Consider the following 22,450-nt stretch of genomic DNA (forward strand, 5'->3'; position numbering starts at 1 on the left):
CATCACCACCACCATCACCACCACCACCACCACCATCACCACCACCACCACCACCACCACCACCACCACCACCACTACCACCACCACCACCATCATCAGGAAGGGGCATGCTTGCTATGGGATGTGGATGTCAAAGACAGAGGACAACTTTCAGGAGTCAGTTCTCTTTCCATCTTGATTTCCAGGGATCGAACTCGGGCTGCCAGGCTTGTACGGCAAGCCCTTTTGTTAGCCAAGGTATCTTGCCAACCTCTTTTTATCTTTTGGTGGTGCCAGGGTTGGAATCCATGGCCTTGGAAATATTGGGCAAATGCTCTACCACTGAGCAACACTGCCATTCTGCTGCTCAATTTGATTCTGTGTCCTGCATGCCCAGAGCTTTGGCCCCATTTGCCTCCCAGCTTAGCCCCTGCACTGACTACCTAGGTTTTAACGTTGTTGTTGTTGTTGTTGTTGTTTTCTGTTTCTTTACATTTCAGCTCCTCATCTGCATTTGGTTTTGCCAATGCTCAGAGCTCCCTGTGGCTAACAGTTACTGTGGCGTGAGTGTCTCCAGATGGGGAGACCCCCAGATTCTCTTCCTATCCCCAGACTTGCTGGGAGCAGGACAGAGGACCTACAGAGTATCCAATGTGCTGGTCAAGATGGAACATGGGAGAGCCTAGATCTTATTCTGTGCATGCGCACATGCAGCTGGCTGAGAGGAGGAGGGGCTAGCTGGGAAGGAAATGGATCCAGACTCAGGAGGCCTCACCTTCTGGGAGCTCCTGGATAAAGACCCTGGGCGTAGGTGAGGCAGCTACCATCCCTGAGCCCCCGCCTCACGTGGGGTATCAGTTTCTGCATATGCAAACTGAAGATCAAAATTCCTACAAGACCCTGGGAGACAAAACCAGCCACCTTGCTGTTTCCACCTGCAGAGGCTTGTCACCCCCATGTGGCATGCCCACCAGATGGACTCACAGAGGGCACACTCTCTTCAGTGCTCCCTGCTGCCAAGGTCTGAGCATCAGGACACAGTGCAGTCATTTTCAGCCCCCCTCCAACACCCCCCCCCATCCCGAGGCCACAGGGCCAAGACCCAGCCTCTGGGTTCCTGATAACATCTTGGCCTAGAATTATATAAGTCTGGAAGCTTCTATTTTCTGTTCTATTCTTCCTGGTCTAATTGTGCATCTGTGGCAATGTTTACACACTTCCCTGGTTCAGGACAACTCGGTTGCCTCAGCAACCGGTGCGCGCCAATGCTATAATTTAGATATCAGCAGCCTCTTCCCCTGCCTCTTTCTCCAGAGTCTCCCTCTCTCTCCATCCCGCCCGCCCGCAAGCCTGGCCACCCTACACGACCCTGCTTATCTCCCCCCCACCCCACTTCACCCCAAGGGGCTTCCTGGGGGTAAAAGTTCCAGATTGGTCATGTGACTTGGTTGGAGCCTTGTTTCCTGACCTAGAACATGAGGCATCTCAGGTATGGGCCAGAAAACAACACCAGGCCTGCAATGCCCCTAACTCTAGCTGGGGTTCCCCTGCTGTGTTCCCCATGTCCTCCAACTCCATCTGCACCAGAGACACTTACAGCCAAGGAGCAACACAAGGTAGCCATCCATGGTCAAGATCCTTGCTTTATGGCTGAGGCCATGGAGGCTCAGACAGAGCCACTGAGGGCCTCAAAACGAGGTGGCTGTGGGCAGTCCCCAACCGGGGTGCTCACACCCACTCTGATAGTTTGAAAACTGGGCCTTTGGCTTTTCTTCTTCTAATGGGCCTGAGGTCCTGGAGTCAGGGAGAAATGGGTGCTAACTTCATCATGACAGGCTCTGAAGCAGAAGCCACACCCCTGCAAGAGAGGCAGAGGACAGGGCCTGGCACCTGGGCCTTTGACGAATGAATGCCACTAGCTGTCCAAGGAGGCTCCTGCCAAAGGTCCCCTCCCTAGGAACAAAGGAGCCTGGACTCTCTGCTGGGAGCACCAGCTACTCTCTGCTGGGAGCACCAGCTCACTTGTGCTGCAGAGATGGCTCATTGTGGGATCTACCCTCACAACGGGTCCTGGGGTGAGTAGCCAAGAGAACCCCCCATGGCTCTAGGCTATTGGAGTTCCTTCCCTCAGCACTGCCAAGGTGAGGGATCCTCTGCCAGCATCCTTAACACTCTGTACATATGTATCAGGTATTCACCCCCATGCTCAACACGTGCTCCCCAGAGCCTCCCATCCATTGCCTGCCCCATAGTTCTGCAGGCCTCTGTGCCTCTTCTTAAGGCTCCATCAGGCTCTTGGAGGGAGCACCTCCCGTGCCTGCCTCACAATGACTCTTATGGCTCCCGCTCATCCCCGTGCTTAGCCCTGCTTAGGAAAGCGACTTTCCCAGATCTGTCCTCTCAGGTAGAGCGAGGAGGAGCTGTGTACGGTCCCTCCTGCTCCGACAAGCAGCTGCCATGGCCACCACAGGCCTTCTCGGTAGGGATGTGAGGCTCACTTGCCATTGTGTGGGCTGAGTGCACATCTCACCAGTGAAAAGTGCCGACTGGGTGGCGTGTCGTGTCCATGTGACCCCTGCCCGGGCATGGCTGAGATCTTTCCTTGATCACATGGGACTTCTGGGAAAAGATACAGAGGCTGGAGGGAAAGCTCAGAAGAGAAGGACCATGGATGACAGGGAGGGACAAAAAAGCGTGGATCAGCATCATTATCCCACTTAGGTCTGAGTCCTCCCCTGAGTAGAACCCTGACTGTCCAGGCAGCTGTATGACCCCACCCCATATGCTCTGGAAGGCAGACCGGTCTCCATCCCGTCCACGAAGTGTGCACTAAAGGATGCTGGCTGGTCGTGTGACAGAAGGACTCTGGAGCCCTGTGTCCTGCTGTGTGAAGGGTTCCCAGGCAAGTCCTTCTCCTTCCCAGCCTGGGGCACCTGTCCTCCAGTTGGGCTAGGTGGCCCTAGGCTTCCCACAGCCTCCATGAGCAGTCCAGCAAGCTGAGCAGTGGAGGTGGAGTCTCTGCCTTTACTCAAGATTGCAGCCTGTTGTGTGTGTGTGTCTAGGGCCAACGGCTCTTTCGGGAACCGCACAAGCTGTAAGGACAGCCATTCCTAGCCACTCACCATCCCCCCCCCCCACACACACACACACCTGGCTACCCATGACAGAGTGAGTGACCCGATGCTGTAGGTTAGCTCCCTGGGAACCTCCCTTGGCCTTGCCAGCCCCAGTAGCAGATGGGCAGGGAGCCGTAGAAGCCGGCTGTTGTGGGACAGCCAGCCGGCCAGGACTATTTATCTTATTTACGAATCTCCTAGGTCATTGCTGTTGGAGAGACAACGTGGAAGGAGACAGCACTCACTGGCAGTCACACCTCGGCCTCAGGGCCCTGTCTCTGAAATGTTTGAGAGACGGAAGGCTCAGGAAGCCACAGACTCCACAGCAGCCGTGGCCTGCCTATCTCACCGAGGTATCGCTGGCGCCTTTGTTCAGCTAACATGTATTTATTAAGCAGCTACCGAAACACAAAAGGGTTCCGGCTGCTGTTTCCCATCTGGGGAGCTGTAGGCTGCAGAGCTGGGGAGATGAGCCTTGAGAGTTGGAACAGCAGAAGCGGCAAGGTAGGACAGACTCCCACTAGGACAAGGTAGGACAGACTCCCACTAGGTCTGAGTCCTCTTGATCCCAGGTCACTCTTGTCCCCACCCTCCCTGGCCCCTGGCCTCTTATCTGCTATGATGCTCCATCCAGCCTGGTTCCTCTGGGATCTACTTCCTTCTCTCCATCTCCATCTCTCACTGGCCTAACTGCCCCTCAGGCCAGCCCCTCCTTCTCTGCACCCCTTCACCCTTGCTGTCTCGCTCCTAGTAGCTTCAGATCAACCATGGAAATAACCCGTTCATCGCATCCGTATGCTGGAGTCTCAGCTCTAAGACTTCTGCTTTGAGCCTTCATTTCCATACCTGCACACTTAGGACCTCTGACCTCAACAGGCCATCATCAGGATGGTTTGGAGAACTGCTACCCTGGGAACAAATCTGACGGTGGGAGGGGCCCACAGGGTCCTACAGATAAAACTCCAGAGTGGCTGGTCAGTTGTCTGTCTCAAAGATACGGTGACTTGGGGGCACAGCACAAAAGCTGGGAGAGAACTCTGGCTTAACTCTACCACACTCCGTGCTCTGGGCAGACCCTCACACTGCTGTCTGTGAAACAGGGACCCTTCGCAACTCCCTGGCGAGAGGGGACATGTGCAGGCTGTATAGGACAATGCAGACTCCTTGTTGTTAGTCCCCTGAGCCTCAGACAGGCAGTGCGAGTAGGGTCCTGCCTCTAGAAAGTAGGCAGGTTTCCCCCAGGGAAGTGAGGAGTTCATACCAGCAATGCAGATCCCAACCTTTGAGAGTACAGGCTGCCCTACGCTCCAGCTTTGAGACATCCCAGGCTTGGTCTTGCTAGGGTAAGTGAGGAGGCTTTCCGGTCCACTCCATGGTAGAACACCCGTTTAGTCTCAGCACTCTGGAGGCAGAGGCAGGTGGATCTCCATGAACGGAAGGCCAGCCTGGATTAGACAGTGAGTTCCAAGTCAGCCAGAGCTATACAGGGAGATTCTGTCTCAAAAGAAGAAACACGGAGAAGCAGAGATGTGGCCCTCTACAGGCCCTGGCATGGGTAATTGGACTCCTTTATCTCCTTCTTTCCCTCCCAGTGATAACATCCAATGTTTTATTCTATGTAGACATAGTGCCTGGGAGGCCCGAGGACAACCTGAGAAACACTGTCCACTCTCTTTGTACAGCGTCTCTTACTGGCCTGGGGCTGACAAGGAGGCTGGGCTGGCTCATCAGTGAACTTCCTGATTCTACTTCCCCAGCACACCTGGAATTTGATTCCAATTCTAGGGATCCGACTCCAAGCACTCACACTTGCAAGGCAAGCACCACATAGCTGACAGCCCCCTCTCTCTCTGGTCCCCCCCAGATCACTCCCTGGGTGATGTCAGGCCAGACTTCACCTCTCTGGACTCGGCATGCCTCATCTGTAGGTAGAGCTAATTACGGAGGTCACTGCCTAGGACTGTAAGAATAAACAGCGTGGCACACAGTCCACGCCTGCACAGGGTAAGTGACATATCACTCCAGGACAGAACACTCCTGGGATCCAAGGAGGAGCCTCAGACACAAAATTCAGGACCTGCCCAGAGCCAGACACTGTCACACACAGGGTGTCATTCACTGCCCTGAGAGCAAGTGGGTGAGAGCTATGCTATGGCCCCGGAAGCAAATCACACAGACTGGACTCGGCCAGGCGGGCTCTGGAAGGTTCACTGGTAGCTCAGCCTCAGCACCTCCACCGGCAAAAGGAGCAAACCAACACATTTGTATGCGCAGGGCGGCCCTGACGTTACCAAACTGGATGGTATACAACGCCAGCCTTGCTGCCTTTCTCCAGACCCTGGAATCCCTCTGCACACCGACACTGCCCCCCCCCATCCCCCCTGACCAGCATGATCCATACTGAGCGAGCAGCAGATCAGCATGCATTCACTCCGAGCTGGAGCCACTCTGAGTGCTTTGTGCAGATCGATTCCTCTCAGCCTCATGGTGACCTCAGAACCGGCACTATTCCCGGCTTAGAAGTAGAAAAAGACGAGGAAAAGAGAAGCTTGCAACCAGCCTGCAGTCTAAGACCAACCTGGGCTACATAGTGAGTTAACAGTCCAGCCTGGACTCAAACAGCCCTATGTCCCTGGTCATTCCCACCTTTGAGGTCTGAGGCTCCTGAGAGTAGCCTTCGGGTCTGCTACGGGGGTAGAGTAGGAAGCAAGGGAGGACCAGAGTGTCTGGAGCTGGAGAGGAGGAGGGGGGCTGAGAGCACTCTGGACAAAGTCCACAGGGTTTGGTGGTGGGTAACCGGGTAACAGAGTCAGTGGCCTTTGGCCCTGCAGGTGGAACTGTCCAGCAGTCACCAGCTGCCAGGCTCCAGAACCCCTGGATGACCATGCACAACATGTGGCTAGGTGTGAATGGACAAAAGGGAGAGAGGCTCTCAGAGCCACCCGCAGCCTCTTGAGGAGAGATCAGGCCCCTGACCCACTTGCCTCCTGAGCTCTCCCAGGTTGGGGATGGGGAGGCTGAAGGGAGAAAGTAGGATCAAAGAAGATGTAAAGAACCCAGCTCTCTGCCTGTTCCTGCCTCCACCCGGGTCGGCTTGAGCACCCACCCACACTACCACTGCCTTGCCCCTGGATCTCAGCAAAGAAGACCCCAGGACCCCAGAGCTGAGGCTGGAGTTAGAGGATGCTGCTATTCCCTCCCTGCACAAGCTGCCCCAGCAGGCACCACACCGACTGAAGAAGCTCCAGCCCAGCCCAGGACTGCAGTCGCAGCATGGGGGAGGCAGAGGCAGGGGGACCAAGAGTTCAAAGTCATCTTTGGCTCTAGAGGAGCCACACAGAGCATCCCGGGCCAGCCTGGGCTACGTGAAACTCTGTCTCAAAAAAGTAAAAACAGGGGCTGGAGAGATGGCTCAGCGGTTAAGAGCACCGACTGCTCTTCCAGAGGTCCTGAATTCAATTCCCAGAAACCGCACGGTGGCTCACAACCATCTATAATGAGGTCTGATACCCTCTTCTGGTGTGTCTAAGGACAGCTACAGTGGACTCGTATACATAAAACAAGTAAATCTTAAGAAAAAAAAAAAAAAAAAAAAGCCGGGCAGTGGTGGCACATGCCTTTAATCCCAGCACTCAGGAGGCAGAGGCAGGTGGATTTCTGAGTTGGAAGCCAGCCTGGTCTACAAAGTGAGTTCCAGGACAGCCAGGGCTACTCAGAGAAACCCTGTCTCAGAAAAAAAAAAAAAAAAGTAAAAACAAAAGCTCGCGGTAATGGCATATGCCTTTAATCCCAGCCCTTGGGAGGCAGAGGTTCTAGGAGATGAAAGCCAACCATAGAATATTCCAGGCCAGCCAGGGCTACATAGTGCAGTGAAACCTGGTCTTTGAAAAGGAAAGGAGAGAGAGAGAGAGAGAGAGAGAGAGAGAGAGAGAGAGAGAGAGAGAGAGAGAAGCCAGAAATAATACAAGGAGTGGAGGGGTGGGGGGATTCAGAGCCAGGGTGATGCCTCCCCCCAGCTCCTCCCTCACTCTATTAGGTCCTGCCCAGCCAGAGATCACCAGGACCCTGATATGATGATGGCTGAGCCATCTCACAGCCGGGAGACCATCACAGCCACACAGGCACACGTGGGGTGCGGGAGCGGAGCTAGGCAGGCAGCCTCCTTGTTGAAGCGCAGCTTGGAAGCGGCCCAGCTGCCCATCCGTGAGCGGCACCACGCAGCCACAGAAGCCAAGGAGGCAGCTCTTTCTGGAGCCTTGTGGGTCTGAGAGATGTATTTTTAAGTGGAAAAGGGTAGCGGGGATGAGCGATGAGCGGCGTGTAGAGTCGCTACCTCGTGTGAAAATGGAGAGGAGTTTATAGCTACACTTAACTTTCTTCTTCTCCGGCTCATCTGGATGCAGACACAGGAAAACCCGTGACACCGACTGCTTCGAGGGAGGGGAAGCAGGTGGCTCGGGATGGAGGACAGTGGAGAATACTCACTGTTTCTTTCGTTTGTCTTTTAATTTTAGAATCGTGTGAGTGTATCACCTATGGAAAACACCCGTGAGTTTTAAAATTAGCACTGGATAGATGTGTGTTTGTTAGAGATTGGTCGCAGCACTCCTAAGGTCCTTAACAAATAGTATGATCTCAGACGGTCCAAGAACATGTCCCCTAGGAGCCTGGGACCCTGGGAGACATGCCTCAACTCCCAAGTCATAGCTACAAAATGAGGAATAGTACCTGATATGCACGCTGCAACGACGACCAGAGGCGGGTAAGGGGTACAAACTCTAAAGGGCAAAGACCAGAGAGTGTAAATTTTAAGATGCAGCCATTCTGGGGTGTGTGTGTGTGTGTGTGTGTGTGTGTGTGTGTGTGTGTGTGTGTGTATGTGTGGCGGTGTGCACACATGAGTGCACACACTTGCTCCCGTGATTTCTGTGAGTTTCTAGATGAACCTGGAGTTTGCTATTTTGACTGAACTGGCTGGCCAGAAGGCCCCAATATCTGCTTGTTTCTGCCTCCCACTCCCGCCCCGTCTCCATGCTGGGGTTACAAGCACCCTGCTCACCTTTCGTTTTACACAGGGTCTGGGGATCCAAACTCAGGTCCTCATGTTGCATACCCACCAAGCCCACAAAAACCCTTCTTGAAGGGCATGCATGGGCCTCCCTCCCAGTCTCCCCACTGCCCCCTAAGGCTGCTCCAAAGGAGACTGTGACCAGTTCCCAACTTGTCCCTGACTCCTCCAGACCTGAGAACCCCACTCAGGTTGCCCTGCCTCCTGCATTTCTCTGTCACACACTCTGGGAGCACAGGCTCAGCCACCAGTCACCACCAGCAGCCATCAACACCCCCCTCCATCATTGGCCTCCCTCCTCAGCTCCTCTGCACCCCCACCCCCCACCCCGTGATCTCATCCAGTCCTGAGCCTTAAAATACCAGCGGCTACGTTTCCCTCAGAGCAGACTCTCTCTGCTAGATGGCTAAGAGATGTTCATTGCATCCCGACTTTTCCTGCTGTCTGTGAGCCCTGCCAGGGTGGCTCAGGCCTAAGCCCTGTACCTCCTTCACCCCCAGAACCTATGGTCAGGGAGAGAACGTATTCACTGAACACTATGGCTCTGCTGTGGTCCTCATTCCAAGATGGAGTGTCCCATTCTTATCTCACGCGGAGCCGTAGAACCGGTCGGTGGGAGAGGATGCTGGATGCTCTATCCCATGTCCCCACAGCTTCCAGCTCAACCTACAACCTTCTCTTGGTCTCCCCAGTAAGGATTCTATCATTCCCTAGCCATAACTCCGGGGCTCCCCACATTGCCAAAGGTGAACTCTGGGCCCAAGTAAGGTTGTCCCCTCACATTGATTTTGCCCCAGGTCCCTACCCCAACCCTCGCTACACAACCATATGGCCTTTCTCCCTGTCCTGCCCAACAGACCAAGCCAGCCTGCCTTGGGAACTTTGCACTGAAGTTCTGTGGGTCCTTAGCTCCCAGCTCCCTCCCACTGGAGTTCTGACTGAGGCCTTAGGTTCAACGATGTCCTGTACTCTGCCACCATGACCTCTCTCATCAGCCCTTATGGACCTTACGTCACTGGTCCATCCACGCAGGGCTCTTGACCATTCACCCCAAGTCCCACAGCCTGGCGTGCAGTAAATGCTTCACATACGACTGGCAAGGGACAAGGACATGAGATCTGTGCAGCTTGTCATAATTCCCGTGAAGGGCCTGAGCAGGGCGATGTCACGGGATGTGACAAGCTATTTTTGATGCTGTAATGAGGGAGCAGAGGTGGCCCCAAGCACACACCAGGAGGACCTTCTGTGCCATTGTATCATAGGACACGCCACAGTAGCTGCAAACAGAGGAGACTGGGGGGACAGGACAGTTCAAGTCTCAGGCCTCCACAGAACCCTGTCTTGGATGTTCTGTGACAAAGAGGGGTGGCAGGCAGCCCAGCCCCATGATCTTGTGCACTAGGAAGAAGCTTGAAGAACAATGGTTTGGGAGGTGGGACAGGGACTAGAGGAGACAGCACAGCAGACAGGGACCTCAGAGGGTGAGGGACTGTGGTCACATCCCAATATTATTCGGCAACAGCCAAGGGACTGTGACTAAGAGAACATTTACCTGTCCACTGAGTGTTTACTCATAGATTCAGATCATCTCCCACCAGCTCCAGCCAACCCACCCATCCACCCATTAACCCATCCACCCATTCATTCATCCATCCATCCATCCATCTATCCATCCATCCAACCATCCATCATCCACCCACCCACCCATCCATCCATCCATCTAACCATCCATCCTCCATCCATCCATTCATCCATCCATCATCCACCCACCCACCCACCCATCCTCCATCCATCCATCTAACCATCCATCCTCCATCTATCCATTCATTCATCCATCTATCCATCCATCCATCTATCCACCCATCCAACCATCCATCATTCACCCACCCACCTATCCATCCTCCATCCATCCATTCATTCATTCATCCATCATCCACCCACCTAACCATCCATCCTCCATCCATCCATCCATCCATCCATCCATCCATTCATCCATCCATCATCCATCCATCCATCCATTCATTTACCACCTAACAGCATCCTGAGCTGGCTCAGCACCTGCCTTCCTGTCTAGCATTGTCTACAGCAATGCCCTGGAGGGTCCACCGTGAGTAGTGATATTTTGAGTACTCAACTATGTGCTGTGGGAGAAGCAATTAGTTAAGAGCTGAGTATGGTGACACTCATCTCGGAGCCAGGCAGTGATGGCACACGCCTTTAATCCTAGCGCTCGCGAGGCAGAGGCAGGTGGATTTCAGTTAAGTTCAGGACAGCCAGAGCTACACAGCGAGACCATGTCTCAAAAAGAAAAAAGAAAAACACATGTGCACTCCAAGCAGGCCTGCTCATTCAGATCTTGTGAAGTGTCTGGAGCCAAAACAGGAGCCAAAGAGTCTACACAGTCGGGGGCTTAAGAAAGAGTCCCTGTAGAGATGTATGCGTTCTAGAACGCAGAAGAAATTGGCCAAGACAGAGCTTGGAATACAGCTCAGGTAGGACTGAGGCCCTGGGGACAGCTGGTCCCCAGGGGTCTGGGGACCCAGAATTGGTGGGTGGCCAGGCATAGGGGTGGAAGATGCCCCAAGGCAGAGATTTGGGCACTTGGAACAGATGGTCTGGGAGAAAAGGAAGCCATATGTACATAGGAGCTTCTAATAGCACTGTCTCCAAGATCTCTACCAGGGCAATGACCTTTCAGCTCCAAACAAGACTCAGAGTAAAAGCAGCTTACCGTGTATAATGTATTATTCATAAGCATGCATGCCCACACACGCACACGTGCGCACACACACGCACACACACACACACCAGTGACATCCTAAAACACTCTTTCCCCTCACACATGCCTTGTATTTTAGTGTTGTCCATGTCAGACCCTGTCTGTGACATGGTTATTAATATCACTCTGTAGCCCAGACTGGCCCAGAACTCATCCCATAGCCCAGGCTGGCCTTAAACTTGTAGCAATCCTTCTACCTTACCCCACCAAAGGGTTGGGATTACAAAGTTGAGCCACCACTCCCAGATCTTCCCTTGTATGATTTGGAAAGCCCTGCTCTGAAGGGTGACGAGAGCTGAGAATGAGCAGAAACTGGTAGTAGGATTTCCCTCAAAAGCCAAGACTGGTGGCTGGGGGGGTGGGGGGGGCGTCATCACAGCGGCTGAAGGCATAGAGGCAGAGAGAGAACAAAGATCAACAGGAACTGCAGCGCTCACGGCACCCTAGGTACCTTCGCGATACCCTGTCTCAAAACAGGCAAAGAAAAAAAATGAAGGGGATGGGGCAGAGGAGGGTGCAGCTACCACGCTGTCCGCCTGGGGTTTGACCCCTATTGCACCCAAGCAAACACCGACAGACATGCCATGCCATGCCATGGGCTCTGGGAGGCCAAGACATAGGCACCCCATTGGAGGCCCTGTAAATACTTGAGACAACGGAATATTTGTGAATGTCACACTTCAGTCCCCACGATACATTCCTTTGGGTTCTGGGTCTGGCCCTGTGCCAGGACTCCTTGCTGTCCCTCACTGTCCCTCAGCAGGTGCCACTCAGTGTTTGTTCACAGGCCTCCTAGGACGGGTGGCCCACTTGACTCCAAGGAGCGAGGCTCAGCTGGTTGAGGGGTTCATCTAAGGACTTGGGGACCCAGGACAGCCCTGAGATATGATCTTGGCCTCTCTGCCCTAGCTGTACCTTCTTCTCTCCTGTTCATTGACTGCCCGATGTCCAGGGAGGTGGCCCTGGTGCCCAGCTAGGACTTCTCCGAGGTCAGGTAGCTTTGACCGGCAGCTGCAAGGCCAGGGGCCCACTCGATGTCTCACCCCGCTGCAGCAGGTCTGAGGCTGAGAGAGCCGCCGGGAGGTGCAAGGGAAGGGCTCATCAGGGATGGGGGAACAGACACCAGCGACTAGAGACAAGGTGTCTGAAGGCAACGGTTTCTGTCTGTGCCCCACTGACCCCTATCCTGTCTGTCCCCAGGCCAATGACATTTCAACATGGGCAGAGCAAAAAGGAATCTCACGGTGGAGTGGGAAGAAGAGGCCAGATGCGGAAGCCTGGGCTAACGCTGCTACCTCCTGAGACAGCAGGACCCCAGCCCACAGGACACGCCTGGCCCCTGCCATCCCTGCACCAGTGACAGAGAAGGTTGTCCTGGAAAAGCTAGACTCATCTCACTGTCCCCATGTCCCCCCACTAGAAGCCCTTGCTTCACGGAGCTCAGAAGCCCCCTCAGGGTGACAGTGGCCCGGTGAAGGTCACAGAGGACTGTGAGTGGCTGAGCCTTCCTCCCCACCGAGACAGGTTCTGCTTCCTCCCTTGTCTGTCATCTGTGGACTTGCCCGGGAGAGGACCATCTCCCCTCCCCTGGTCCTCAAAGACACAGGCACCCGCAAGAGGCCCAAGAGCAGATTGGTCCCAACTCTGCCACCTTCACTAGTCAAATGCTTGCCTGACGCCAGGCAGATCCATTTGACGCCAGGCAGGTCCATTCGCCCCAGGTGAGTTGCTAGAGGAGAGGAAGATGTAGGAGAAGGGGCTAAAGCTGAGGTGACATTTCCCTTCAGCCCACCTGCGGATGCACTCCCCAGTTTATCACTGCCCAGCTGGAGGCCCCACAGGGCCCCAGGCAGCTTCAACCCATGCACTCAGTGGTAGGTCACCATGACAACACCACCTCTCCCAGCATGGCTCTTACAGGAGTGGGGGAAATACAGAAGTTCACCTTTCTTGATAGCCTGTAAGTAAGGGCCTGACTGTGTGTCTTCCAAGGAACACTTCACCTCACCCTGCCTGCTGAGGTCGCGTTCAGGCTAAGGATTGACCCAGACAGCCTCAGAAAAGAGGAGAGAAGCCTGGGGAGAGGGGCAGAGAGGGAGAGACAGTGCTGGGGAGCAGAGGTTGGCGTCAGGAGACCAAACTAAGAGAGGGGTCTGGGGCTTCCGGGGCTGGTAGTTATGTAGGTCTGGATGGCGCTCGGGACAAACATTTATCAGCAAGCTTCAGTTTGCTCACGCGAAGACAGGGGTGCTTTGCTCATGGGCCAGTGAGGGGGCACTGACGGAGATTACTAGGAAGTCTAGCACTTCCTGCTATTCCCTCAAGACAACCTGTGAGGGCTGGGGTTGTAGCTCAGTTGGCAATGACTGTCTAGTGTGGACAAAACAGATCCCAGCACAGTAGACGCCAGACGTGGTGGCTCGCACCCGTAATCGTAGCCCTCCGGAAGTGGAGGCAGGAGGATCAGAAGTTTGAAGTCACTCTCTGCTACATACAATCTCTGTGTCACCAGGCAATAGCACCATCAACCCCAGGCAAGGCCCTTGTGTGTACCTGCTGCACGCAGGTGGTTAAGTGGTTACGAGGAGGCTGGGGTGACAAACCTTCAGGGGCAGCGGGCCCGACCCAGAGCCCCCCATTTCCCCTGGCCTGTGTGTCCGGAAACAGAGCAGTGGTGTCAGAGTCAGCCAACATGCTCGTGTCCAGTCCCACACGTTCCCAGCAGCCATGTTTGCTCACGGAGCCTCAGTTTCCCCTTCTGTGAATGACAAGCCCTATGTGTGCCTTATGTCTCACTGGTTCAGTCCGGGACCCGAGGGACGTCTGTGGGGGACAGTTGTTGCGTAGGCCTTTAGAGGTAGGGGGGGGTCAGGATCCAGAGCCCCCTACCCCCATGCCTCACCCCACCCACCACCCAGGAGCAGAGTGCGCGCCTGCAGGAGCGCGCGTGCGTGTGTGACTCAGGCTCTATTCTTAGCTCAGCTCCGCCAGCTGCAATGTCACAGGCAGAGGGGCCTCGGCCCATGTTATTATTACAATTACCATGTGAATTAAAAGTTTGAGCAGCGATCAGCCCACGTCGCCAGGGAAGAGGAGCAGGAGAAAAATAAAGATGAAAAAGAGAAGAAGGGCTGAGCCCGGAGGTTCCCCCCCACACCCTGAGGAGGCTTAACGGTTCTGCCAGCACTCAGGGTTCCTGCCTGCCCATGCCAGGGCCCAGGGTCCCCACAAGAAGGGAGGAGCACTTAGAGATGACATAGCCCCGTGGCAGTTACTTGGAGGCCAAGGGATGTTTCTTTCAGTGCCTTTATCACCTCATTGGGCAGACCAAGCTCAGAGAGGGTAATTCACTGACCTAAGATCACACAGCACTACAACTAGGAGGTTACTGTCTCCTAGACAGTCTCTTGTCACACAGGTCTCTCACTCCACAGCCCCAAACCTCATGAGGCTGTGAATGCTGACATCTGCAGATGATCTAGGGGCAAGGCACAGAGACTGTAAACAGGACCTGCCATGCCTGCTTTCTCTGCTCCATGGAATGGCAGACCCTGACTCTTAAGTCCCAGCGTGGAGCCATCAACATCTCAAGATTCTGAATCCGCACCCCCACATTGTGGCACCATCCACCTAAGGCCCCTTCCTGTCACTGGTGCAGGGGACAGAGTCCTGGGCTAGAGAATGCCTGGCGGGATGCTGATGCTCTGGTCACCTTGGGCCAGCTCAGTCTTCCCATCTATAAAATGAGCTCTTCACAGTGGTTCATGTCTGTGTCTGTCTCCAGAACGGAGCCCCCAGGGATCCCTGAGGGGGTGTCAGGCTGTGGGGGCGACTAGACCATCTCCTGCCAAACCCCAGCCCAGGGGAGGAATATTTTCCACTCTGTCTGGGGAAGCCCTAGAGACGGCCCCCGGGAATCAGATCAGTCTAAACCCAAACGCTGTTCCTCCATACTTGCTTGCCGTGTGACCTTGGACGGGTAGCACGGTCTCTCTGGGCTACAACGTCTCCATCTGTAGTATGAGGACAGTACATCATCACTGGAGGACTGCAGGGAGGATGAAGAAGTTGCTGAAGCCTGCAGCCTCATACCTGGCCAGGCAGGTGGGCGGCGGATGAGCAGTACACGTGGCTTTCTAGAACGTCTTTGGGAAATATCAAAGACCCAAGGATTCCCAAGGTGGAGGGAGATGCCATTCACAGTCACCCATGAGGTGACAGTCACCAGGCAGGAGGGCTGGTTCAGTTGGATCAGCCCTAGGAGAGGGCTACTCACTCTCTCACCAAACCTCCGGTACCTATCTTTCTCAGCCTCCCGGGATAACAGGCCATCTATCTTGCTGATTCTGGGTAACTTGGCCAACTCGGCCCTTGTCAGTAGGCCCGTCTTCCCCTCTATAAAAATAAGTTCTTCCCCAGAGGATCCCTGAGGGGGTGTCATGTTGTTGGGGGCAACTAAACCATCTCCTGCCAGGGAGAGGAATATTCTAGAATGGAATATTCTAGAATGGACCATAAGGTTTTAGGCTAACCCTAAATTCAGCTTGTCCCTCACAGGGATGGCCTCAGATTAGTTTGCAAATGAGTTCTAGAGGAATCGCCCCCCTCCCCTCCAAGGAGACCAAGTAATGAACAAGAAGCGAAGTCACTGATGGCAGCAATGGGTAAGGGATGCAGGAGGGAAAGGGGAGGGGGTGATGCCAGAGCTAGCCCCTCAGGGCTTCTGTTCTGCCTGGCCAAAGAAAGAAGAAGACATCTCTTGCCTGCCTGCTTCCAGAGGGGGCTGAGAACCAGGAGCCAGAGTTCTGCTTCCTTCGCTCCTAGGTCATCACTGTGGCCCCGGAACCCACTTTTCCCTGAGGGCCCCAGTTTTCACTCTTGTACAATGACAGCATCAGATCAATGGTACAAGAGCAGAGCCTCTGTGTGCGCGTGAAACCATCCTCCCACACCACCTGTCCAGTGAAGGCCAGCCTCCACTGCCCCCCATCTCTGGCTATCATGTGGAAGGCCATAGGACTCCTTCTTATCGGTGGCTTTGAAGCCAGATCCCTGCCCTTGCTCCTATAGCACAACTCACGTCCAGGGTCCAGGTAGTAACCTTGAACATACCTATTTCACAGGTGAGGAGAAGGAGGCATAAGGAGAGAAGCTGCTGTTCAAGGTCACAGGATCCATCCCAGGGGCCCTGGAGCCAAAGTTGCTCCTCTCAGGGGAAATCATACTACAAAGTGGCCAACATTCACTCTACAGATGTAGACTCTACTACACAAGGGGATCTGCCCAAGGTCACATGGCCAGGCAATGACACACCAGGTCCTGAGAACTTTTTAGTCTCAACTAGCCAGGGAGACAGGAACAGGGCTTGACTTCCTGCCCCAGTCATGGGACCTCCCCAAGGTTGGAGTCCTGGTCCCACTTCTAGGTTCCACATGGCCTTTCCCAAACTCCCCCTCCATCTAAGATTAGGGTAAGAAGAGCAAATAGGAGACAATCGAGAAAGTTGATGTCTGGCTGCTGCCCTTCCACTCCCAGCCTGGCCTGGTCGGCCCTTGGTCCTTCCCCTCCCTCCCCCAGTACAGGGGGATCAGGCGCTGATGTAATGCACTCGGCTTCCATTCCCCGTGCCAATCTCAGAAGAGAGACGACAGATTGCGTGAGCCAAATTTGGCATCCTAGGGGGAGAGGCATGAAGAGTGGGGATGTGGAGGAAAAGAGGAGCCGGGGAGGGACCAGAGAAGCCCCCTGCCCCGCAGAGCCCCCAGGTGCCTCCTGTCACTTCTGACACCTCCGTTCTGACCCTGCCTGTCCAGCCCGCACCCCCTGCAGGCTGGCCAGCCTACCCCACCACGGACCCTCCAAACCTGGGCGCTGCCAGTCCGCCCTCCCCCACCACGACACACTGCTCCAGCTCCGTTCCCATCGCTCGTTCCCTGGTTACCACGTCGCTGGTTGTCATGTCGCTTACATGTCCTCGTGACTCAGTGGTCCCCGCAGAGGGGGGCCCCCTCCTCCTCACACCCCCCTCAGCACTCGCCCCCGCCTCCCCCAGATCCACATTAAGAACCAGCCCGCCCTGTGTAAGCCCACACGGTTCCTCCTCCCCCTCCCTCTCATCCTAAGCCCCGAAATCTTCCCACAGCATCCTAGAGTGACTTTGTCCTCCGATCCACAAATGTCTCTCTAGAACCTGCATGGTTTGGCTCTGCAAGCTTTTCCCAGGGCCCTGACACTGTCTGCAAGCCAGTGACATCGACATGAAGTCCCATTCTCCACTGGTACAAACTGTGACTCAGAGAAGTCAAGCTAACTGCCCAAGGTCACCCCAGCGGAAGCCCACGGACATTTCTGACTGGCCAGTCACCTCTTCCCCCCCCCCCCAGGGAGATGTTTCTTTAAGCATAACATTAGGTACAGCGCCCAAGTCCCAGGACCCCCCACTTATGCCTAGTTACCTCCATTACTGTCAGTCTGCATTTCCAGCCATATTCTTGCCACTGGTAACTAACTGCTTCTTATTTTCCCTCAAAGTAAACTGAGTCCTTACCTCCTTCTCTCCTGCCCACCCCTCTCTCTAACCTACCAAGAGTCTTCTGCTCACAGAGCTCAGAGGCCCTGCATTGGAGGTCAGTGGAGCAGGTCTGGTGTCCCCATTCCACAGATGTGCGGGCAGAGGCTCAGGGAGCATAACTTGCCCAGTGTCTCAACTAGCTGGGCTCATTTCTGAAGCCTGGACCAAGGGATATACGAGTCTTAATGCCCAGTATGGAAAACTTCAGAAAGAGACCCTTCTTCCACAGGAGGGCAGAGCAGAATGTTCCAGGCTCAGTCCTCCCGCTCCACTTGCCCCAACTGTCCTGTTTCTCCACTTGCTCCCCTCAGAAGCCAAGTCAAGGCTACGCATGGTTCTGGGCTCCTAGCAGTCCTGCAAGGTACAGGGATGGATGGGAGTGGGGTGGGGTGAATATGGGATCCCTGGGTCCAGCCCCCTCTCTGTCCAGGGCTAGCCACCTCCTCCGGTCCCTAGGTCCTTCAGTCTGCTACTTGGCGCTCTCCTGCTCTTGAGGCCCTCCCTGACAAGGCAGCCCAACCACCCTGCGTGGTGCCTAGAGGGCCCTGCTGCCCGCTATGCTGCTCTACCGCTCCCTGCCCTGAAGTCTGGGTCCCCTTGCATAGTTTGTGTGTGTGTGAGGGGGGCAGTAGTAGGCTGACCTGGTTAGTGGGCATTCTGCAGGTGGTGGTAAAGTTCTCCTGGCTTAGAGCCCACGGAGTGACTCTTTGCTGTTTGCCCTTTGCAGAAAAAAAAGCATCTTTCCCCCCTCTCTCTACAGCCTTAGTTTCCACCACTCTAATCCCCGAAATGCTTCATTTACTGTTATGTTACCTCATTCCTTCAGCTACTACCGGGCTCACATACCCTGGGGTTATCTGGCACAAGGCAGGTGCTTAACACAGCAGAAGGGAGATTTCTGTCATACTCCGAACCATTCACGGAGACTGCGGGTGGGTGGTGGGAAGCAGAGACGCCCCCTTCCCACCTTGCTGCAAGTCACCTGCCTTGCAGTTCCTGACATGGAGGTGGGCGGGGGGTAGAGAAGGGCCGTCTCCAGGGCAGGAGGTCAAGTCTCTGTCATCCATCTCCCTTCTATTGCCAGCCACAACCCACAGGCGACGCTCTGATGGCCAAATAAACGGAGCGCGCCAGCTCGGGGGAAGTCACAGGTCCACACAGGGACCCTTCAGGAATCGGATCTGATAGATGAGTGCAGGATGGGTACGGCCAGAGCGCCAGGACAAACAACTCTCTTAGCTAGACAGACATTGGGACGGACAGACGGACGAAGAGTACTCGCGATGGACGAGCCCGAGCTTACCCCGGGGCGTAAGGTCCGAGGAGGGTCTGGGCGGCGAGTGTCCGCTACATCCCCCGGCGCAGTCCGGCGGGCGGAGTCCGGGGCGCCGGGCTTGGGACGCGGGCGCCGCCTGCCCGCGATGTCGCCGCTGACCCAGGCGGCCGATGTGGGTCTCGGGGTCTCCGCGCCGTCCCGCGCCGCTCCCTGCGTAACTTTCAGCGTTGCCCCGCGTCAAGAGCTGGGCGCCGCCCGGGCCGCAGCATCGTGGAGCCCGGGCTCAGGTCCTGGGGTCCCGGGGCCCAGGGCGCCCCGCTGCCCGCTGTTACCCACAGCCCCACGACCCTCTCGTTGTTCAGTTCTGGGATCTCCTGGCTCTGTGGCCACCTCGCGCCTGCCACACGGTCCCCGCCGCTGCGTCCCGGTGCCGCCTCTCCTCCCGCGGGGCTGTGGCACCTGGTCGCCGCGCTCCAGCCCCTGCCCAGGCTCAGCCTCGCCCCGCGCCGCCTCCTCGGCCGGCTGTGTCCTTCTCTGTCTGCGTCCCTCCCACTCCCGCCGCCGCCCCCTCCGTCTGGGACCCGGTCCCCGCCGCGTCCCCGGCTCGCCCGGGAGCCTGAGCTCCCGCCGCCCGCGGCGCGCCGAGAACTCCCAACTCGCAGCACGCGCCCCGCTTCGGAGACTTTCGCCCCTCCTCACACGTGACCCGCGCCCCGCTGCGGAGGCAGCGCGCCCCGGCTGCCAGCCCCGGGCGGACCCCACTCCGGCCCTCCCGGTCCGTCTGACCCACGCGGGCAAGCGACTCGCGCCCGGGACTCGGGACTCCAGCAGGAGTCGGGGGTCGGGGGAGGGGGGCGAAGGAGGGGCTGCGCCGTCCGGTTCGTGCGCGGATCCTGCCCGGGTTTTCCTCCTCGCCCCGCCGCGCGCCTACCGGAGGATCCGTTCCGAGGATCCACTCCCGGGTTTGAGAGGCCCCTGGGGACAGGTGGGGAGGGTTCTCCGAGCCCAGAAGAGGGTAGGTGGGAACCGGTCCTGTGGGGGTCCCGGTGGCCCTGACCCTTTCCTGGGTGGTCTGCATTCTCTCCCGAAGCGCTGGTAGCTAAGGGCCCTAGGCACCCCCACTTCAGGAGACCCCCCGAGATCGTTCTTTTGGAAGAATCCTAATAGTGGCACAGTCAGTCAGTAAGTCAGTTCACAAAGGAGAAACTGAGGACCCACAGACGTCCAAAAGTTCACAAAAGGCCACCCAATGGAGTGGAAGTCAAACAAACCCTAGTCCCTGTTTTCTCCTCATCTTATTAATCTGTCTTTCCTTTTTTTATTTATGTATATGTGTGCAGATGCCTGTGTGTGCGCGCGTGTATGTGCACCATGCGTGTACAGGTGCCCATGTACGTGCATGTATACTACATACAGGCAGGAGCCTGTGAAAGCCAGAAGTTGTCAGGTTCCGTGGACCTAGAATTATAGGCAGCTGTGAACTGACATGTGGGCGCTGGGAACTGAACTTCGGTCCTCTGCCTGAGCAGCAAACCTCTTAAAGATGGAGGCATCTCACCAGCACGGATAAGAGAAGGTCCAGACCCTCCTCCCCCAACCACCCCCAGAGAGCTCAGGTCTGGGTCCCACACTCTGGAAGCACCTCCCAGTTCCCACAGAGCTAGCTGCTTTCCTGGGCATTTGTCACCTAGCCTTCTAAGGAAGTAGGTGAGGAAAGCCCTTCTCTGTGGCCATAGGAGTCTAGAAGACCTGCAAGTAGAAAGCATTTGAACCTCTGGCCATGGAAGACTAGGCCCAGATCACAGAGGGGTAAGATCTCACTGGATTGGGGGGCAGGGTGGGTAAGCACACAAGCTTATGGAGACCTGATTGAGTCTCCAATTTCTTTGGCTTCCTGTGCCAAGCAGACCTTCCAGGACAAGACTCAACGAATGCTACACAGTCCACATAGCCATCTTTCTGTGGGTTCTCTCTTCGCCAAAGGATCTGTCTCAACTCAACGCCTCAGGACGGTTCGCTTGTCAGGCTCCCCGCACACCGTATATTCACACATGTCCTCCAATTCCCACGGATTCCAGAACATACCAGATGCCTTCACACCTCTCTCTGCCTGCACGCTCTGTTCCCCACTGCCTGAAATGCCCTTGGTCTTTCTTCGCAGTCGGAGCCTTTCTACTGTTCTCCAAGCCCAGCACCTATTCGTTCAATCAGCCTGCACCCCAGAGCCTACCTATCCCCAGCCCTCGGGTTAGGCATAAGTATGATTCTTATTAAAAAAGTTAGGAAATCAGACCACCCTGGCTTCAAAAGCACTTAGAAACAGTATGACCTTGAGTAAGGCTCTGTTTCACTTGCCACAAACTGTGAACGATAATGGGCAGGTGGGTGCTGGCAGCAGGCTCTTCATCGCATGCCTCCAGAGCACTTTGGACCTTCCCTCTGCAGGTGTCTGTTCTCCTTACCCTGCTGTGCCCTAAGGCAGACAGCCAGGACTGATGTTCCCGGGTGTATGTGTGTGTGTGTGTGTGTGTGTGTGTGTGTGTGTGTGTATTCCTGCACTCCAGCACACTAAGTGTTCACTTAGCAGCTGATGCATGCCTGATATCTCCTGCACCTCTGTGGGGACTGAAGTCAGCAGGATTAAGGGACAGCAGGTGATCTTCCGCTGTCCCCACAGGCTAGGGGCTTCCCTGGGGGTGATGAAGGCAGAAGAAAGAGAGCAGAAAGATGGAGGGGCGTGCAGAATCAAGGACCTGTTAGGTCCAGCACAGCTGCTCTTGCATGACTACTTGTTTCTCACCAGCTTACTAGGCAAATGTCTGAGGGGGAGATAGGGCTGCCTTGCTGGGCTTGGGATGCTCTGTGGGGTGATTGCTGAGGTCCTGGAAGGCAGCTGGGCTGGGCGGGAGCTAGGTGAGGAGAGCTATGATAGCAATTCCAAGCCAGGAGAGAGCTAGGGATACCAGGAAATAGAGTCCTTCTTCCACCAACAATCAGACAAGCATCCCTGGCCGGGAACTCTCTTCACGCTGGGTCTTGGTTTCTCCCTGGGTAAAGCAGGAGAAGAAGAGACATCCCCCACTTTGAACATTTTGTTCTGAGAATGACTGAAGGCTTTGGGAAGACCTCGCCACAGGCCATGTCATGGTCCAGTAGCTTATGCCCTGTTTGAGATGGGAGGTAGGAAGCCTAGCAATGTGTGTGTGTGTGTGTGTGTGTGTGTAAGAGGTCCTGGAGGAGAATGGCAGCTTGGGTGTTAGAACCTATATGACCCTTTGGTAAGTTACCTATCTTCTCTGGGCCACCTTCAGAGGCCTCATGTGTAATGGGACAGGTTTCTCTAGCCTGGGAAGGCAAGTGGGCCAGTCCTCATCCAGTACAGAAACATGCCATGAGAGGTAGCTTTGGTGGGATGAATGGGATGGAGCAGACAATCGGAGACTCCACAGACCCATCGATCAGCTCAGCCCTGTCCCAGGCCCTCAGAACCACCCACAGCCTGAGTCTCTACAAGAACTCTATGTTAGCCGGACAGTGGTGGCGCACGCCTTTAATCCCAGCACTTGGGAGGCAGAGGCAGGTAGATTCTGAGTTCGAGGCCAGCTTCGTCTACAGAGTGAGTTCCAGGACAGCCAGGGCTACACAGAGAAACCCTGTCTCA

At 55.5% G+C, this 22,450-nt stretch overlaps 1 protein-coding gene across 3 annotated transcripts in view; it reads right to left on the bottom strand.

The window, feature by feature from the left end:
• Window positions 1-22,450, bottom strand: part of Kcnj4 (potassium voltage-gated channel subfamily J member 4) — a 27,224-nt gene that overhangs the window by 2,703 nt on the left and 2,071 nt on the right. The window contains exon 1 of one of the 3 annotated variants that reach the window (XM_021217015.2): window positions 18,817-19,330. The exons of 1 other annotated variant lie outside the window; for it this stretch is intronic. The gene's annotated coding sequence lies outside the window, so the exon portion shown is untranslated. Of the gene's footprint in view, window positions 1-18,326; window positions 18,439-18,816; window positions 19,331-22,450 lie in introns of those variants that run through there. One more of the 3 variants, XM_029547736.1, reaches the window with a different exon arrangement.

Source organism: Mus pahari, chromosome 17, assembly GCF_900095145.1.
Source record: "Mus pahari chromosome 17, PAHARI_EIJ_v1.1, whole genome shotgun sequence".
NCBI classification, from domain to species: domain Eukaryota; kingdom Metazoa; phylum Chordata; class Mammalia; order Rodentia; family Muridae; genus Mus; species Mus pahari.